The sequence below is a fragment of the Phyllobates terribilis genome, unplaced genomic scaffold (assembly GCF_046119375.1).
Source record: "Phyllobates terribilis strain yellow unplaced genomic scaffold, ASM4611937v1 Scaffold_3__8_contigs__length_932513732, whole genome shotgun sequence".
Lineage (NCBI taxonomy): Eukaryota > Metazoa > Chordata > Amphibia > Anura > Dendrobatidae > Phyllobates > Phyllobates terribilis.
This window is the reverse complement of record NW_027362763.1, coordinates 6,759,545-6,774,126: the sequence shown is the minus strand read 5'-3', so window position 1 is coordinate 6,774,126 and position 14,582 is coordinate 6,759,545. Positions and strand designations below refer to the sequence as shown.

Genomic DNA, 14,582 nt, shown 5'->3' with positions numbered 1-14,582 from the left:
AATAAAAATGAGCTCAAAAATTAAACCAAACTAAAAAAGTCTAAAGCTTCTGCATGGGATTGTGCTACATTACAACTTCCTTCTACAAACTATTTAGGTTTATTTCACTCCCTTCAATTTGGTTTTCCATATACGTAGAAAAGGTTTGCTAGAAAGTTGCTTGCCCATATTTGTAAGCCAACATTCACCTTATGAATTCCACTTATGGTCTTCAACTTTGGCAAAAAGTAATCCGCACTTAAAAAAAAAAAAAAAAACGAAAGAGGATGCAATGGCACGTGTCACAGCATATGAAAATTGTTATGTGTTGTGGCAAGAAACTAAAAACAAGGTCATCAGGCATGGGGGATTAGCTCAAGTGGTAGAGCGCTCGCTTAGCATGCGAGAGGTAGCGGGATCGATGCCCGCATTCTCCAAATTTATCATTTATTGTTTTTTTCAGTTGGTAGAGCGATGATTCTTTTGCAAACTGCTCATGGCTCCCACAGCTAGACCTAGGAGGCTTTCCTCCATAGGCCAAACAAGCCTTCGATAGCTCAGCTGGTAGAGCGGAGGACTGTAGTTGTAAATTAGCAATCCTTAGGTCGCTGGTTCAATTCCGGCTCGAAGGACATTTTCTTCGTCCTATCTTATGTTTTGTACCTACTGGCAAACACACCACTGCTATGCTCCTTCTGTACGACTATAAAAAAAATCTAGTCCAGGAAACTTTCCTCCGTTGCACCTTGGGTTTTCAAAACGTAGGTGGCAGCAACATAGCCTTTACTTGCGGGACCTGCTGTGGGCCAAAGAGGAACGTTCTTCAACCGTAGCATGATACCCAAGCAAAAGACACCAACGTCCCTGGGTGGGCTTGAACCACCAACCTTTCGGTTAACAGCCGAACGCGCTAACCGATTGCGCCACAGAGACACAAGCCTCTACTTGATTTTCTGACAGCCTCAGCCAGGTCAAACACAATTTACGCAGATGATTTGCAAGAATAACATGATAAAAGAAAGCTATAGAAACAAAGAAACAATTGCAGAACCCTAGGAATACTCTAATAGCCCACAAATAAGCTCTTACTGATGAATTCCATCGCATGGACCTGAAGTCAGACAGTAATTAGGTTCTCCTCTTATCACCTGTAACCAGCAGCAGAGTGGCGCAGCGGAAGCGTGCTGGGCCCATAACCCAGAGGTCGATGGATCGAAACCATCCTCTGCTAAGTTATTGCTTTTTTTTATAGAATTCACCTTTACATTTTGCCAAAATGCTTCAGTCAAAGCAAGCGCGTTTCGGCTAAAAGAATAAAAATGAGCTCAAAAAATAAAAATGAGCTCAAAAATTAAACCAAACTAAAAAAGTCTAAAGCTTCTGCATGGGATTGTGCTACATTACAACTTCCTTCTACAAACTATTTAGGTTTATTTCACTCCCTTCAATTTGGTTTTCCATATACGTAGAAAAGGTTTGCTAGAAAGTTGCTTGCCCATATTTGTAAGCCAACATTCACCTTATGAATTCCACTTATGGTCTTCAACTTTGGCAAAAAGTAATCCGCACTTAAAAAAAAAAAAAAAAAAAAAACGAAAGAGGATGCAATGGCACGTGTCACAGCATATGAAAATTGTTATGTGTTGTGGCAAGAAACTAAAAACAAGGTCATCAGGCATGGGGGATTAGCTCAAGTGGTAGAGCGCTCGCTTAGCATGCGAGAGGTAGCGGGATCGATGCCCGCATTCTCCAAATTTATCATTTATTGTTTTTTTCAGTTGGTAGAGCGATGATTCTTTTGCAAACTGCTCATGGCTCCCACAGCTAGACCTAGGAGGCTTTCCTCCATAGGCCAAACAAGCCTTCGATAGCTCAGCTGGTAGAGCGGAGGACTGTAGTTGTAAATTAGCAATCCTTAGGTCGCTGGTTCAATTCCGGCTCGAAGGACATTTTCTTCGTCCTATCTTATGTTTTGTACCTACTGGCAAACACACCACTGCTATGCTCCTTCTGTACGACTATAAAAAAAATCTAGTCCAGGAAACTTTCCTCCGTTGCACCTTGGGTTTTCAAAACGTAGGTGGCAGCAACATAGCCTTTACTTGCGGGACCTGCTGTGGGCCAAAGAGGAACGTTCTTCAACCTTAGCATGATACCCAAGCAAAAGACACCAACGTCCCTGGGTGGGCTTGAACCACCAACCTTTCGGTTAACAGCCGAACGCGCTAACCGATTGCGCCACAGAGACACAAGCCTCTACTTGATTTTCTGACAGCCTCAGCCAGGTCAAACACAATTTACGCAGATGATTTGCAAGAATAACATGATAAAAGAAAGCTATAGAAACAAAGAAACAATTGCAGAACCCTAGGAATACTCTAATAGCCCACAAATAAGCTCTTACTGATGAATTCCATCGCATGGACCTGAAGTCAGACAGTAATTAGGTTCTCCTCTTATCACCTGTAACCAGCAGCAGAGTGGCGCAGCGGAAGCGTGCTGGGCCCATAACCCAGAGGTCGATGGATCGAAACCATCCTCTGCTAAGTTATTGCTTTTTTTTATAGAATTCACCTTTACATTTTGCCAAAATGCTTCAGTCAAAGCAAGCGCGTTTCGGCTAAAAGAATAAAAATGAGCTCAAAAAATAAAAATGAGCTCAAAAATTAAACCAAACTAAAAAAGTCTAAAGCTTCTGCATGGGATTGTGCTACATTACAACTTCCTTCTACAAACTATTTAGGTTTATTTCACTCCCTTCAATTTGGTTTTCCATATACGTAGAAAAGGTTTGCTAGAAAGTTGCTTGCCCATATTTGTAAGCCAACATTCACCTTATGAATTCCACTTATGGTCTTCAACTTTGGCAAAAAGTAATCCGCACTTAAAAAAAAAAAAAAAAACGAAAGAGGATGCAATGGCACGTGTCACAGCATATGAAAATTGTTATGTGTTGTGGCAAGAAACTAAAAACAAGGTCATCAGGCATGGGGGATTAGCTCAAGTGGTAGAGCGCTCGCTTAGCATGCGAGAGGTAGCGGGATCGATGCCCGCATTCTCCAAATTTATCATTTATTGTTTTTTTCAGTTGGTAGAGCGATGATTCTTTTGCAAACTGCTCATGGCTCCCACAGCTAGACCTAGGAGGCTTTCCTCCATAGGCCAAACAAGCCTTCGATAGCTCAGCTGGTAGAGCGGAGGACTGTAGTTGTAAATTAGCAATCCTTAGGTCGCTGGTTCAATTCCGGCTCGAAGGACATTTTCTTCGTCCTATCTTATGTTTTGTACCTACTGGCAAACACACCACTGCTATGCTCCTTCTGTACGACTATAAAAAAAATCTAGTCCAGGAAACTTTCCTCCGTTGCACCTTGGGTTTTCAAAACGTAGGTGGCAGCAACATAGCCTTTACTTGCGGGACCTGCTGTGGGCCAAAGAGGAACGTTCTTCAACCGTAGCATGATACCCAAGCAAAAGACACCAACGTCCCTGGGTGGGCTTGAACCACCAACCTTTCGGTTAACAGCCGAACGCGCTAACCGATTGCGCCACAGAGACACAAGCCTCTACTTGATTTTCTGACAGCCTCAGCCAGGTCAAACACAATTTACGCAGATGATTTGCAAGAATAACATGATAAAAGAAAGCTATAGAAACAAAGAAACAATTGCAGAACCCTAGGAATACTCTAATAGCCCACAAATAAGCTCTTACTGATGAATTCCATCGCATGGACCTGAAGTCAGACAGTAATTAGGTTCTCCTCTTATCACCTGTAACCAGCAGCAGAGTGGCGCAGCGGAAGCGTGCTGGGCCCATAACCCAGAGGTCGATGGATCGAAACCATCCTCTGCTAAGTTATTGCTTTTTTTTATAGAATTCACCTTTACATTTTGCCAAAATGCTTCAGTCAAAGCAAGCGCGTTTCGGCTAAAAGAATAAAAATGAGCTCAAAAAATAAAAATGAGCTCAAAAATTAAACCAAACTAAAAAAGTCTAAAGCTTCTGCATGGGATTGTGCTACATTACAACTTCCTTCTACAAACTATTTAGGTTTATTTCACTCCCTTCAATTTGGTTTTCCATATACGTAGAAAAGGTTTGCTAGAAAGTTGCTTGCCCATATTTGTAAGCCAACATTCACCTTATGAATTCCACTTATGGTCTTCAACTTTGGCAAAAAGTAATCCGCACTTAAAAAAAAAAAAAAAAACGAAAGAGGATGCAATGGCACGTGTCACAGCATATGAAAATTGTTATGTGTTGTGGCAAGAAACTAAAAACAAGGTCATCAGGCATGGGGGATTAGCTCAAGTGGTAGAGCGCTCGCTTAGCATGCGAGAGGTAGCGGGATCGATGCCCGCATTCTCCAAATTTATCATTTATTGTTTTTTTCAGTTGGTAGAGCGATGATTCTTTTGCAAACTGCTCATGGCTCCCACAGCTAGACCTAGGAGGCTTTCCTCCATAGGCCAAACAAGCCTTCGATAGCTCAGCTGGTAGAGCGGAGGACTGTAGTTGTAAATTAGCAATCCTTAGGTCGCTGGTTCAATTCCGGCTCGAAGGACATTTTCTTCGTCCTATCTTATGTTTTGTACCTACTGGCAAACACACCACTGCTATGCTCCTTCTGTACGACTATAAAAAAAATCTAGTCCAGGAAACTTTCCTCCGTTGCACCTTGGGTTTTCAAAACGTAGGTGGCAGCAACATAGCCTTTACTTGCGGGACCTGCTGTGGGCCAAAGAGGAACGTTCTTCAACCGTAGCATGATACCCAAGCAAAAGACACCAACGTCCCTGGGTGGGCTTGAACCACCAACCTTTCGGTTAACAGCCGAACGCGCTAACCGATTGCGCCACAGAGACACAAGCCTCTACTTGATTTTCTGACAGCCTCAGCCAGGTCAAACACAATTTACGCAGATGATTTGCAAGAATAACATGATAAAAGAAAGCTATAGAAACAAAGAAACAATTGCAGAACCCTAGGAATACTCTAATAGCCCACAAATAAGCTCTTACTGATGAATTCCATCGCATGGACCTGAAGTCAGACAGTAATTAGGTTCTCCTCTTATCACCTGTAACCAGCAGCAGAGTGGCGCAGCGGAAGCGTGCTGGGCCCATAACCCAGAGGTCGATGGATCGAAACCATCCTCTGCTAAGTTATTGCTTTTTTTTATAGAATTCACCTTTACATTTTGCCAAAATGCTTCAGTCAAAGCAAGCGCGTTTCGGCTAAAAGAATAAAAATGAGCTCAAAAAATAAAAATGAGCTCAAAAATTAAACCAAACTAAAAAAGTCTAAAGCTTCTGCATGGGATTGTGCTACATTACAACTTCCTTCTACAAACTATTTAGGTTTATTTCACTCCCTTCAATTTGGTTTTCCATATACGTAGAAAAGGTTTGCTAGAAAGTTGCTTGCCCATATTTGTAAGCCAACATTCACCTTATGAATTCCACTTATGGTCTTCAACTTTGGCAAAAAGTAATCCGCACTTAAAAAAAAAAAAAAAAACGAAAGAGGATGCAATGGCACGTGTCACAGCATATGAAAATTGTTATGTGTTGTGGCAAGAAACTAAAAACAAGGTCATCAGGCATGGGGGATTAGCTCAAGTGGTAGAGCGCTCGCTTAGCATGCGAGAGGTAGCGGGATCGATGCCCGCATTCTCCAAATTTATCATTTATTGTTTTTTTCAGTTGGTAGAGCGATGATTCTTTTGCAAACTGCTCATGGCTCCCACAGCTAGACCTAGGAGGCTTTCCTCCATAGGCCAAACAAGCCTTCGATAGCTCAGCTGGTAGAGCGGAGGACTGTAGTTGTAAATTAGCAATCCTTAGGTCGCTGGTTCAATTCCGGCTCGAAGGACATTTTCTTCGTCCTATCTTATGTTTTGTACCTACTGGCAAACACACCACTGCTATGCTCCTTCTGTACGACTATAAAAAAAATCTAGTCCAGGAAACTTTCCTCCGTTGCACCTTGGGTTTTCAAAACGTAGGTGGCAGCAACATAGCCTTTACTTGCGGGACCTGCTGTGGGCCAAAGAGGAACGTTCTTCAACCGTAGCATGATACCCAAGCAAAAGACACCAACGTCCCTGGGTGGGCTTGAACCACCAACCTTTCGGTTAACAGCCGAACGCGCTAACCGATTGCGCCACAGAGACACAAGCCTCTACTTGATTTTCTGACAGCCTCAGCCAGGTCAAACACAATTTACGCAGATGATTTGCAAGAATAACATGATAAAAGAAAGCTATAGAAACAAAGAAACAATTGCAGAACCCTAGGAATACTCTAATAGCCCACAAATAAGCTCTTACTGATGAATTCCATCGCATGGACCTGAAGTCAGACAGTAATTAGGTTCTCCTCTTATCACCTGTAACCAGCAGCAGAGTGGCGCAGCGGAAGCGTGCTGGGCCCATAACCCAGAGGTCGATGGATCGAAACCATCCTCTGCTAAGTTATTGCTTTTTTTTATAGAATTCACCTTTACATTTTGCCAAAATGCTTCAGTCAAAGCAAGCGCGTTTCGGCTAAAAGAATAAAAATGAGCTCAAAAAATAAAAATGAGCTCAAAAATTAAACCAAACTAAAAAAGTCTAAAGCTTCTGCATGGGATTGTGCTACATTACAACTTCCTTCTACAAACTATTTAGGTTTATTTCACTCCCTTCAATTTGGTTTTCCATATACGTAGAAAAGGTTTGCTAGAAAGTTGCTTGCCCATATTTGTAAGCCAACATTCACCTTATGAATTCCACTTATGGTCTTCAACTTTGGCAAAAAGTAATCCGCACTTAAAAAAAAAAAAAAAAACGAAAGAGGATGCAATGGCACGTGTCACAGCATATGAAAATTGTTATGTGTTGTGGCAAGAAACTAAAAACAAGGTCATCAGGCATGGGGGATTAGCTCAAGTGGTAGAGCGCTCGCTTAGCATGCGAGAGGTAGCGGGATCGATGCCCGCATTCTCCAAATTTATCATTTATTGTTTTTTTCAGTTGGTAGAGCGATGATTCTTTTGCAAACTGCTCATGGCTCCCACAGCTAGACCTAGGAGGCTTTCCTCCATAGGCCAAACAAGCCTTCGATAGCTCAGCTGGTAGAGCGGAGGACTGTAGTTGTAAATTAGCAATCCTTAGGTCGCTGGTTCAATTCCGGCTCGAAGGACATTTTCTTCGTCCTATCTTATGTTTTGTACCTACTGGCAAACACACCACTGCTATGCTCCTTCTGTACGACTATAAAAAAAAATCTAGTCCAGGAAACTTTCCTCCGTTGCACCTTGGGTTTTCAAAACGTAGGTGGCAGCAACATAGCCTTTACTTGCGGGACCTGCTGTGGGCCAAAGAGGAACGTTCTTCAACCGTAGCATGATACCCAAGCAAAAGACACCAACGTCCCTGGGTGGGCTTGAACCACCAACCTTTCGGTTAACAGCCGAACGCGCTAACCGATTGCGCCACAGAGACACAAGCCTCTACTTGATTTTCTGACAGCCTCAGCCAGGTCAAACACAATTTACGCAGATGATTTGCAAGAATAACATGATAAAAGAAAGCTATAGAAACAAAGAAACAATTGCAGAACCCTAGGAATACTCTAATAGCCCACAAATAAGCTCTTACTGATGAATTCCATCGCATGGACCTGAAGTCAGACAGTAATTAGGTTCTCCTCTTATCACCTGTAACCAGCAGCAGAGTGGCGCAGCGGAAGCGTGCTGGGCCCATAACCCAGAGGTCGATGGATCGAAACCATCCTCTGCTAAGTTATTGCTTTTTTTTATAGAATTCACCTTTACATTTTGCCAAAATGCTTCAGTCAAAGCAAGCGCGTTTCGGCTAAAAGAATAAAAATGAGCTCAAAAAATAAAAATGAGCTCAAAAATTAAACCAAACTAAAAAAGTCTAAAGCTTCTGCATGGGATTGTGCTACATTACAACTTCCTTCTACAAACTATTTAGGTTTATTTCACTCCCTTCAATTTGGTTTTCCATATACGTAGAAAAGGTTTGCTAGAAAGTTGCTTGCCCATATTTGTAAGCCAACATTCACCTTATGAATTCCACTTATGGTCTTCAACTTTGGCAAAAAGTAATCCGCACTTAAAAAAAAAAAAAAAAACGAAAGAGGATGCAATGGCACGTGTCACAGCATATGAAAATTGTTATGTGTTGTGGCAAGAAACTAAAAACAAGGTCATCAGGCATGGGGGATTAGCTCAAGTGGTAGAGCGCTCGCTTAGCATGCGAGAGGTAGCGGGATCGATGCCCGCATTCTCCAAATTTATCATTTATTGTTTTTTTCAGTTGGTAGAGCGATGATTCTTTTGCAAACTGCTCATGGCTCCCACAGCTAGACCTAGGAGGCTTTCCTCCATAGGCCAAACAAGCCTTCGATAGCTCAGCTGGTAGAGCGGAGGACTGTAGTTGTAAATTAGCAATCCTTAGGTCGCTGGTTCAATTCCGGCTCGAAGGACATTTTCTTCGTCCTATCTTATGTTTTGTACCTACTGGCAAACACACCACTGCTATGCTCCTTCTGTACGACTATAAAAAAAATCTAGTCCAGGAAACTTTCCTCCGTTGCACCTTGGGTTTTCAAAACGTAGGTGGCAGCAACATAGCCTTTACTTGCGGGACCTGCTGTGGGCCAAAGAGGAACGTTCTTCAACCGTAGCATGATACCCAAGCAAAAGACACCAACGTCCCTGGGTGGGCTTGAACCACCAACCTTTCGGTTAACAGCCGAACGCGCTAACCGATTGCGCCACAGAGACACAAGCCTCTACTTGATTTTCTGACAGCCTCAGCCAGGTCAAACACAATTTACGCAGATGATTTGCAAGAATAACATGATAAAAGAAAGCTATAGAAACAAAGAAACAATTGCAGAACCCTAGGAATACTCTAATAGCCCACAAATAAGCTCTTACTGATGAATTCCATCGCATGGACCTGAAGTCAGACAGTAATTAGGTTCTCCTCTTATCACCTGTAACCAGCAGCAGAGTGGCGCAGCGGAAGCGTGCTGGGCCCATAACCCAGAGGTCGATGGATCGAAACCATCCTCTGCTAAGTTATTGCTTTTTTTTATAGAATTCACCTTTACATTTTGCCAAAATGCTTCAGTCAAAGCAAGCGCGTTTCGGCTAAAAGAATAAAAATGAGCTCAAAAAATAAAAATGAGCTCAAAAATTAAACCAAACTAAAAAAGTCTAAAGCTTCTGCATGGGATTGTGCTACATTACAACTTCCTTCTACAAACTATTTAGGTTTATTTCACTCCCTTCAATTTGGTTTTCCATATACGTAGAAAAGGTTTGCTAGAAAGTTGCTTGCCCATATTTGTAAGCCAACATTCACCTTATGAATTCCACTTATGGTCTTCAACTTTGGCAAAAAGTAATCCGCACTTAAAAAAAAAAAAAAAAACGAAAGAGGATGCAATGGCACGTGTCACAGCATATGAAAATTGTTATGTGTTGTGGCAAGAAACTAAAAACAAGGTCATCAGGCATGGGGGATTAGCTCAAGTGGTAGAGCGCTCGCTTAGCATGCGAGAGGTAGCGGGATCGATGCCCGCATTCTCCAAATTTATCATTTATTGTTTTTTTCAGTTGGTAGAGCGATGATTCTTTTGCAAACTGCTCATGGCTCCCACAGCTAGACCTAGGAGGCTTTCCTCCATAGGCCAAACAAGCCTTCGATAGCTCAGCTGGTAGAGCGGAGGACTGTAGTTGTAAATTAGCAATCCTTAGGTCGCTGGTTCAATTCCGGCTCGAAGGACATTTTCTTCGTCCTATCTTATGTTTTGTACCTACTGGCAAACACACCACTGCTATGCTCCTTCTGTACGACTATAAAAAAAATCTAGTCCAGGAAACTTTCCTCCGTTGCACCTTGGGTTTTCAAAACGTAGGTGGCAGCAACATAGCCTTTACTTGCGGGACCTGCTGTGGGCCAAAGAGGAACGTTCTTCAACCGTAGCATGATACCCAAGCAAAAGACACCAACGTCCCTGGGTGGGCTTGAACCACCAACCTTTCGGTTAACAGCCGAACGCGCTAACCGATTGCGCCACAGAGACACAAGCCTCTACTTGATTTTCTGACAGCCTCAGCCAGGTCAAACACAATTTACGCAGATGATTTGCAAGAATAACATGATAAAAGAAAGCTATAGAAACAAAGAAACAATTGCAGAACCCTAGGAATACTCTAATAGCCCACAAATAAGCTCTTACTGATGAATTCCATCGCATGGACCTGAAGTCAGACAGTAATTAGGTTCTCCTCTTATCACCTGTAACCAGCAGCAGAGTGGCGCAGCGGAAGCGTGCTGGGCCCATAACCCAGAGGTCGATGGATCGAAACCATCCTCTGCTAAGTTATTGCTTTTTTTTATAGAATTCACCTTTACATTTTGCCAAAATGCTTCAGTCAAAGCAAGCGCGTTTCGGCTAAAAGAATAAAAATGAGCTCAAAAAATAAAAATGAGCTCAAAAATTAAACCAAACTAAAAAAGTCTAAAGCTTCTGCATGGGATTGTGCTACATTACAACTTCCTTCTACAAACTATTTAGGTTTATTTCACTCCCTTCAATTTGGTTTTCCATATACGTAGAAAAGGTTTGCTAGAAAGTTGCTTGCCCATATTTGTAAGCCAACATTCACCTTATGAATTCCACTTATGGTCTTCAACTTTGGCAAAAAGTAATCCGCACTTAAAAAAAAAAAAAAAAAAACAAAAAAAAACGAAAGAGGATGCAATGGCACGTGTCACAGCATATGAAAATTGTTATGTGTTGTGGCAAGAAACTAAAAACAAGGTCATCAGGCATGGGGGATTAGCTCAAGTGGTAGAGCGCTCGCTTAGCATGCGAGAGGTAGCGGGATCGATGCCCGCATTCTCCAAATTTATCATTTATTGTTTTTTTCAGTTGGTAGAGCGATGATTCTTTTGCAAACTGCTCATGGCTCCCACAGCTAGACCTAGGAGGCTTTCCTCCATAGGCCAAACAAGCCTTCGATAGCTCAGCTGGTAGAGCGGAGGACTGTAGTTGTAAATTAGCAATCCTTAGGTCGCTGGTTCAATTCCGGCTCGAAGGACATTTTCTTCGTCCTATCTTATGTTTTGTACCTACTGGCAAACACACCACTGCTATGCTCCTTCTGTACGACTATAAAAAAAATCTAGTCCAGGAAACTTTCCTCCGTTGCACCTTGGGTTTTCAAAACGTAGGTGGCAGCAACATAGCCTTTACTTGCGGGACCTGCTGTGGGCCAAAGAGGAACGTTCTTCAACCGTAGCATGATACCCAAGCAAAAGACACCAACGTCCCTGGGTGAGCTTGAACCACCAACCTTTCGGTTAACAGCCGAACGCGCTAACCGATTGCGCCACAGAGACACAAGCCTCTACTTGATTTTCTGACAGCCTCAGCCAGGTCAAACACAATTTACGCAGATGATTTGCAAGAATAACATGATAAAAGAAAGCTATAGAAACAAAGAAACAATTGCAGAACCCTAGGAATACTCTAATAGCCCACAAATAAGCTCTTACTGATGAATTCCATCGCATGGACCTGAAGTCAGACAGTAATTAGGTTCTCCTCTTATCACCTGTAACCAGCAGCAGAGTGGCGCAGCGGAAGCGTGCTGGGCCCATAACCCAGAGGTCGATGGATCGAAACCATCCTCTGCTAAGTTATTGCTTTTTTTTATAGAATTCACCTTTACATTTTGCCAAAATGCTTCAGTCAAAGCAAGCGCGTTTCGGCTAAAAGAATAAAAATGAGCTCAAAAAATAAAAATGAGCTCAAAAATTAAACCAAACTAAAAAAGTCTAAAGCTTCTGCATGGGATTGTGCTACATTACAACTTCCTTCTACAAACTATTTAGGTTTATTTCACTCCCTTCAATTTGGTTTTCCATATACGTAGAAAAGGTTTGCTAGAAAGTTGCTTGCCCATATTTGTAAGCCAACATTCACCTTATGAATTCCACTTATGGTCTTCAACTTTGGCAAAAAGTAATCCGCACTTAAAAAAAAAAAAAAAAAAACAAAAAAAAACGAAAGAGGATGCAATGGCACGTGTCACAGCATATGAAAATTGTTATGTGTTGTGGCAAGAAACTAAAAACAAGGTCATCAGGCATGGGGGATTAGCTCAAGTGGTAGAGCGCTCGCTTAGCATGCGAGAGGTAGCGGGATCGATGCCCGCATTCTCCAAATTTATCATTTATTGTTTTTTTCAGTTGGTAGAGCGATGATTCTTTTGCAAACTGCTCATGGCTCCCACAGCTAGACCTAGGAGGCTTTCCTCCATAGGCCAAACAAGCCTTCGATAGCTCAGCTGGTAGAGCGGAGGACTGTAGTTGTAAATTAGCAATCCTTAGGTCGCTGGTTCAATTCCGGCTCGAAGGACATTTTCTTCGTCCTATCTTATGTTTTGTACCTACTGGCAAACACACCACTGCTATGCTCCTTCTGTACGACTATAAAAAAAATCTAGTCCAGGAAACTTTCCTCCGTTGCACCTTGGGTTTTCAAAACGTAGGTGGCAGCAACATAGCCTTTACTTGCGGGACCTGCTGTGGGCCAAAGAGGAACGTTCTTCAACCGTAGCATGATACCCAAGCAAAAGACACCAACGTCCCTGGGTGAGCTTGAACCACCAACCTTTCGGTTAACAGCCGAACGCGCTAACCGATTGCGCCACAGAGACACAAGCCTCTACTTGATTTTCTGACAGCCTCAGCCAGGTCAAACACAATTTACGCAGATGATTTGCAAGAATAACATGATAAAAGAAAGCTATAGAAACAAAGAAACAATTGCAGAACCCTAGGAATACTCTAATAGCCCACAAATAAGCTCTTACTGATGAATTCCATCGCATGGACCTGAAGTCAGACAGTAATTAGGTTCTCCTCTTATCACCTGTAACCAGCAGCAGAGTGGCGCAGCGGAAGCGTGCTGGGCCCATAACCCAGAGGTCGATGGATCGAAACCATCCTCTGCTAAGTTATTGCTTTTTTTTATAGAATTCACCTTTACATTTTGCCAAAATGCTTCAGTCAAAGCAAGCGCGTTTCGGCTAAAAGAATAAAAATGAGCTCAAAAAATAAAAATGAGCTCAAAAATTAAACCAAACTAAAAAAGTCTAAAGCTTCTGCATGGGATTGTGCTACATTACAACTTCCTTCTACAAACTATTTAGGTTTATTTCACTCCCTTCAATTTGGTTTTCCATATACGTAGAAAAGGTTTGCTAGAAAGTTGCTTGCCCATATTTGTAAGCCAACATTCACCTTATGAATTCCACTTATGGTCTTCAACTTTGGCAAAAAGTAATCCGCACTTAAAAAAAAAAAAAAAAAAAAAAAAAAAAACGAAAGAGGATGCAATGGCACGTGTCACAGCATATGAAAATTGTTATGTGTTGTGGCAAGAAACTAAAAACAAGGTCATCAGGCATGGGGGATTAGCTCAAGTGGTAGAGCGCTCGCTTAGCATGCGAGAGGTAGCGGGATCGATGCCCGCATTCTCCAAATTTATCATTTATTGTTTTTTTCAGTTGGTAGAGCGATGATTCTTTTGCAAACTGCTCATGGCTCCCACAGCTAGACCTAGGAGGCTTTCCTCCATAGGCCAAACAAGCCTTCGATAGCTCAGCTGGTAGAGCGGAGGACTGTAGTTGTAAATTAGCAATCCTTAGGTCGCTGGTTCAATTCCGGCTCGAAGGACATTTTCTTCGTCCTATCTTATGTTTTGTACCTACTGGCAAACACACCACTGCTATGCTCCTTCTGTACGACTATAAAAAAAATCTAGTCCAGGAAACTTTCCTCCGTTGCACCTTGGGTTTTCAAAACGTAGGTGGCAGCAACATAGCCTTTACTTGCGGGACCTGCTGTGGGCCAAAGAGGAACGTTCTTCAACCGTAGCATGATACCCAAGCAAAAGACACCAACGTCCCTGGGTGAGCTTGAACCACCAACCTTTCGGTTAACAGCCGAACGCGCTAACCGATTGCGCCACAGAGACACAAGCCTCTACTTGATTTTCTGACAGCCTCAGCCAGGTCAAACACAATTTACGCAGATGATTTGCAAGAATAACATGATAAAAGAAAGCTATAGAAACAAAGAAACAATTGCAGAACCCTAGGAATACTCTAATAGCCCACAAATAAGCTCTTACTGATGAATTCCATCGCATGGACCTGAAGTCAGACAGTAATTAGGTTCTCCTCTTATCACCTGTAACCAGCAGCAGAGTGGCGCAGCGGAAGCGTGCTGGGCCCATAACCCAGAGGTCGATGGATCGAAACCATCCTCTGCTAAGTTATTGCTTTTTTTTATAGAATTCACCTTTACATTTTGCCAAAATGCTTCAGTCAAAGCAAGCGCGTTTCGGCTAAAAGAATAAAAATGAGCTCAAAAAATAAAAATGAGCTCAAAAATTAAACCAAACTAAAAAAGTCTAAAGCTTCTGCATGGGATTGTGCTACATTACAACTTCCTTCTACAAACTATTTAGGTTTATTTCACTCCCTTCAATTTGGTTTTCCAT

The 14,582-nt window shown here is 42.3% G+C and overlaps 33 non-coding genes across 33 annotated transcripts; 22 read left to right on the top strand and 11 right to left on the bottom strand.

Moving 5' to 3' along the window:
• Positions 1 to 343: 343 nt before the first annotated feature.
• On the top strand, positions 344 to 416 carry TRNAA-AGC (transfer RNA alanine (anticodon AGC)). Its single transcript has one exon. It is a non-coding gene; the product is annotated as a tRNA-Ala (tRNA).
• A 109-nt stretch (positions 417 to 525) lies between these two features.
• TRNAY-GUA (transfer RNA tyrosine (anticodon GUA)) lies at positions 526 to 611 on the top strand. The gene is given in 2 exon segments: positions 526 to 562; positions 576 to 611. It is a non-coding gene; the product is annotated as a tRNA-Tyr (tRNA).
• A 227-nt stretch (positions 612 to 838) lies between these two features.
• On the bottom strand, positions 839 to 912 carry TRNAN-GUU (transfer RNA asparagine (anticodon GUU)). The gene has a single exon. It is a non-coding gene; the product is annotated as a tRNA-Asn (tRNA).
• Positions 913 to 1,658: 746 nt separating this feature from the next.
• TRNAA-AGC (transfer RNA alanine (anticodon AGC)) lies at positions 1,659 to 1,731 on the top strand. Its single transcript has one exon. It is a non-coding gene; the product is annotated as a tRNA-Ala (tRNA).
• A 109-nt stretch (positions 1,732 to 1,840) lies between these two features.
• TRNAY-GUA (transfer RNA tyrosine (anticodon GUA)) lies at positions 1,841 to 1,926 on the top strand. Its single transcript is given in 2 exon segments — positions 1,841 to 1,877; positions 1,891 to 1,926. It is a non-coding gene; the product is annotated as a tRNA-Tyr (tRNA).
• Positions 1,927 to 2,153: 227 nt separating this feature from the next.
• TRNAN-GUU (transfer RNA asparagine (anticodon GUU)) lies at positions 2,154 to 2,227 on the bottom strand. Its single transcript has one exon. It is a non-coding gene; the product is annotated as a tRNA-Asn (tRNA).
• A 741-nt stretch (positions 2,228 to 2,968) lies between these two features.
• TRNAA-AGC (transfer RNA alanine (anticodon AGC)) lies at positions 2,969 to 3,041 on the top strand. The gene has a single exon. It is a non-coding gene; the product is annotated as a tRNA-Ala (tRNA).
• A 109-nt stretch (positions 3,042 to 3,150) lies between these two features.
• On the top strand, positions 3,151 to 3,236 carry TRNAY-GUA (transfer RNA tyrosine (anticodon GUA)). The gene is given in 2 exon segments: positions 3,151 to 3,187; positions 3,201 to 3,236. It is a non-coding gene; the product is annotated as a tRNA-Tyr (tRNA).
• A 227-nt stretch (positions 3,237 to 3,463) lies between these two features.
• TRNAN-GUU (transfer RNA asparagine (anticodon GUU)) lies at positions 3,464 to 3,537 on the bottom strand. Its single transcript has one exon. It is a non-coding gene; the product is annotated as a tRNA-Asn (tRNA).
• Positions 3,538 to 4,278: 741 nt separating this feature from the next.
• On the top strand, positions 4,279 to 4,351 carry TRNAA-AGC (transfer RNA alanine (anticodon AGC)). The gene has a single exon. It is a non-coding gene; the product is annotated as a tRNA-Ala (tRNA).
• A 109-nt stretch (positions 4,352 to 4,460) lies between these two features.
• Positions 4,461 to 4,546, top strand: TRNAY-GUA (transfer RNA tyrosine (anticodon GUA)). The gene is given in 2 exon segments: positions 4,461 to 4,497; positions 4,511 to 4,546. It is a non-coding gene; the product is annotated as a tRNA-Tyr (tRNA).
• A 227-nt stretch (positions 4,547 to 4,773) lies between these two features.
• On the bottom strand, positions 4,774 to 4,847 carry TRNAN-GUU (transfer RNA asparagine (anticodon GUU)). The gene has a single exon. It is a non-coding gene; the product is annotated as a tRNA-Asn (tRNA).
• Positions 4,848 to 5,588: 741 nt separating this feature from the next.
• TRNAA-AGC (transfer RNA alanine (anticodon AGC)) lies at positions 5,589 to 5,661 on the top strand. The gene has a single exon. It is a non-coding gene; the product is annotated as a tRNA-Ala (tRNA).
• Positions 5,662 to 5,770: 109 nt separating this feature from the next.
• TRNAY-GUA (transfer RNA tyrosine (anticodon GUA)) lies at positions 5,771 to 5,856 on the top strand. Its single transcript is given in 2 exon segments — positions 5,771 to 5,807; positions 5,821 to 5,856. It is a non-coding gene; the product is annotated as a tRNA-Tyr (tRNA).
• Positions 5,857 to 6,083: 227 nt separating this feature from the next.
• On the bottom strand, positions 6,084 to 6,157 carry TRNAN-GUU (transfer RNA asparagine (anticodon GUU)). The gene has a single exon. It is a non-coding gene; the product is annotated as a tRNA-Asn (tRNA).
• Positions 6,158 to 6,898: 741 nt separating this feature from the next.
• On the top strand, positions 6,899 to 6,971 carry TRNAA-AGC (transfer RNA alanine (anticodon AGC)). The gene has a single exon. It is a non-coding gene; the product is annotated as a tRNA-Ala (tRNA).
• A 109-nt stretch (positions 6,972 to 7,080) lies between these two features.
• TRNAY-GUA (transfer RNA tyrosine (anticodon GUA)) lies at positions 7,081 to 7,166 on the top strand. Its single transcript is given in 2 exon segments — positions 7,081 to 7,117; positions 7,131 to 7,166. It is a non-coding gene; the product is annotated as a tRNA-Tyr (tRNA).
• Positions 7,167 to 7,394: 228 nt separating this feature from the next.
• Positions 7,395 to 7,468, bottom strand: TRNAN-GUU (transfer RNA asparagine (anticodon GUU)). The gene has a single exon. It is a non-coding gene; the product is annotated as a tRNA-Asn (tRNA).
• A 741-nt stretch (positions 7,469 to 8,209) lies between these two features.
• Positions 8,210 to 8,282, top strand: TRNAA-AGC (transfer RNA alanine (anticodon AGC)). The gene has a single exon. It is a non-coding gene; the product is annotated as a tRNA-Ala (tRNA).
• Positions 8,283 to 8,391: 109 nt separating this feature from the next.
• TRNAY-GUA (transfer RNA tyrosine (anticodon GUA)) lies at positions 8,392 to 8,477 on the top strand. Its single transcript is given in 2 exon segments — positions 8,392 to 8,428; positions 8,442 to 8,477. It is a non-coding gene; the product is annotated as a tRNA-Tyr (tRNA).
• Positions 8,478 to 8,704: 227 nt separating this feature from the next.
• On the bottom strand, positions 8,705 to 8,778 carry TRNAN-GUU (transfer RNA asparagine (anticodon GUU)). The gene has a single exon. It is a non-coding gene; the product is annotated as a tRNA-Asn (tRNA).
• A 741-nt stretch (positions 8,779 to 9,519) lies between these two features.
• Positions 9,520 to 9,592, top strand: TRNAA-AGC (transfer RNA alanine (anticodon AGC)). The gene has a single exon. It is a non-coding gene; the product is annotated as a tRNA-Ala (tRNA).
• A 109-nt stretch (positions 9,593 to 9,701) lies between these two features.
• On the top strand, positions 9,702 to 9,787 carry TRNAY-GUA (transfer RNA tyrosine (anticodon GUA)). The gene is given in 2 exon segments: positions 9,702 to 9,738; positions 9,752 to 9,787. It is a non-coding gene; the product is annotated as a tRNA-Tyr (tRNA).
• Positions 9,788 to 10,014: 227 nt separating this feature from the next.
• Positions 10,015 to 10,088, bottom strand: TRNAN-GUU (transfer RNA asparagine (anticodon GUU)). The gene has a single exon. It is a non-coding gene; the product is annotated as a tRNA-Asn (tRNA).
• A 753-nt stretch (positions 10,089 to 10,841) lies between these two features.
• On the top strand, positions 10,842 to 10,914 carry TRNAA-AGC (transfer RNA alanine (anticodon AGC)). The gene has a single exon. It is a non-coding gene; the product is annotated as a tRNA-Ala (tRNA).
• A 109-nt stretch (positions 10,915 to 11,023) lies between these two features.
• TRNAY-GUA (transfer RNA tyrosine (anticodon GUA)) lies at positions 11,024 to 11,109 on the top strand. The gene is given in 2 exon segments: positions 11,024 to 11,060; positions 11,074 to 11,109. It is a non-coding gene; the product is annotated as a tRNA-Tyr (tRNA).
• A 227-nt stretch (positions 11,110 to 11,336) lies between these two features.
• Positions 11,337 to 11,410, bottom strand: TRNAN-GUU (transfer RNA asparagine (anticodon GUU)). Its single transcript has one exon. It is a non-coding gene; the product is annotated as a tRNA-Asn (tRNA).
• A 753-nt stretch (positions 11,411 to 12,163) lies between these two features.
• Positions 12,164 to 12,236, top strand: TRNAA-AGC (transfer RNA alanine (anticodon AGC)). The gene has a single exon. It is a non-coding gene; the product is annotated as a tRNA-Ala (tRNA).
• Positions 12,237 to 12,345: 109 nt separating this feature from the next.
• Positions 12,346 to 12,431, top strand: TRNAY-GUA (transfer RNA tyrosine (anticodon GUA)). The gene is given in 2 exon segments: positions 12,346 to 12,382; positions 12,396 to 12,431. It is a non-coding gene; the product is annotated as a tRNA-Tyr (tRNA).
• A 227-nt stretch (positions 12,432 to 12,658) lies between these two features.
• On the bottom strand, positions 12,659 to 12,732 carry TRNAN-GUU (transfer RNA asparagine (anticodon GUU)). The gene has a single exon. It is a non-coding gene; the product is annotated as a tRNA-Asn (tRNA).
• A 753-nt stretch (positions 12,733 to 13,485) lies between these two features.
• On the top strand, positions 13,486 to 13,558 carry TRNAA-AGC (transfer RNA alanine (anticodon AGC)). Its single transcript has one exon. It is a non-coding gene; the product is annotated as a tRNA-Ala (tRNA).
• Positions 13,559 to 13,667: 109 nt separating this feature from the next.
• TRNAY-GUA (transfer RNA tyrosine (anticodon GUA)) lies at positions 13,668 to 13,753 on the top strand. The gene is given in 2 exon segments: positions 13,668 to 13,704; positions 13,718 to 13,753. It is a non-coding gene; the product is annotated as a tRNA-Tyr (tRNA).
• A 227-nt stretch (positions 13,754 to 13,980) lies between these two features.
• TRNAN-GUU (transfer RNA asparagine (anticodon GUU)) lies at positions 13,981 to 14,054 on the bottom strand. The gene has a single exon. It is a non-coding gene; the product is annotated as a tRNA-Asn (tRNA).
• Positions 14,055 to 14,582: the final 528 nt, after the last annotated feature.